The sequence below is a fragment of the Seriola lalandi genome, unplaced genomic scaffold (assembly GCF_002814215.2).
Source record: "Seriola lalandi dorsalis isolate HSWRI2012SDOR001 ecotype SW California unplaced genomic scaffold, Sedor1 jcf7180002054688, whole genome shotgun sequence".
NCBI lineage: Eukaryota > Metazoa > Chordata > Actinopteri > Carangiformes > Carangidae > Seriola > Seriola lalandi.
Genome location: NW_019525241.1, coordinates 1,639,597 through 1,640,384, shown reverse-complemented (window position 1 = coordinate 1,640,384; position 788 = coordinate 1,639,597). Strand labels below are relative to the sequence as shown.

The following is a 788-nucleotide window of genomic DNA, read 5'->3' as shown; positions in this document are numbered from 1 at the left end:
CACTCTGTCTTCGCACTGAGCTTACGCACTCATTTTAAGGAATATCTGAATAAAATAGAGACTGTAGAAACTTCTGGCTTCAGTGTCTGGCACGGTCTTTTCGGTTTATGAAAAGAAGTAACGGTTTTCTCATAATTTGCAGTTGTTTGAAGCCATGTAGAAGCCAAATTCTGGGCAGATTTTCACTTTGCCATGGCAACGGCAGCTCCTGACCTGTGTGCGTGCGTGCGCCTAGCAACCAGATAACCAACTCTCCAAGCTCTGCTAGCTTTACATTAGCCGCATGTTAGGTCTTAAATTACATTTAGTTAGGTCTTGTAAGTCCATTTACTGCTTCCTTCGTTGCTTTTTTTTTTGTTTTGTTAAAAGAGTGAATGAAGTTGTGACGGTCTCCGCTGAGACAGAGGAGAGGAGAAGCTACTAGCCCTCTCTCGCTGTCACTTCTAGTCGCGTTGCTCTCCTCCCCAGTAATGTTAAATTTAGCACAGAAAAAAACATAATAGTGGTAATTTAAATAGCGGTTCATTGGATTTATTAACCCTCAGGGGTCCCTCTGTCCTTTTTTGGACATTTTCTTTACTTTTCTTTTTTGATTTGCTGATCATTTTGGCTGTGTTACAGCTGAAGGTATGGATTTCTGCAAGAAAGTGTCTTTTTTTACATATTTTTAAAATCTAATGTCAGTTACTGTTACAGGTCTATTATACACTGGTAACACATTTTGTACCCTCTGGGGTTCCTCGCGTCCAAAAAAGGACACACAAAGAAAATGCTATAAAATCATCATA

The 788-nt window shown here is 39.8% G+C and overlaps 1 protein-coding gene across 1 annotated transcript in view; it reads left to right on the top strand.

The window, feature by feature from the left end:
• The window catches only part of syn3 (synapsin III), a 113,098-nt gene that overhangs the window by 35,806 nt on the left and 76,504 nt on the right, over positions 1 to 788 (top strand). The gene's annotated exons all lie outside the window — the stretch shown is intronic.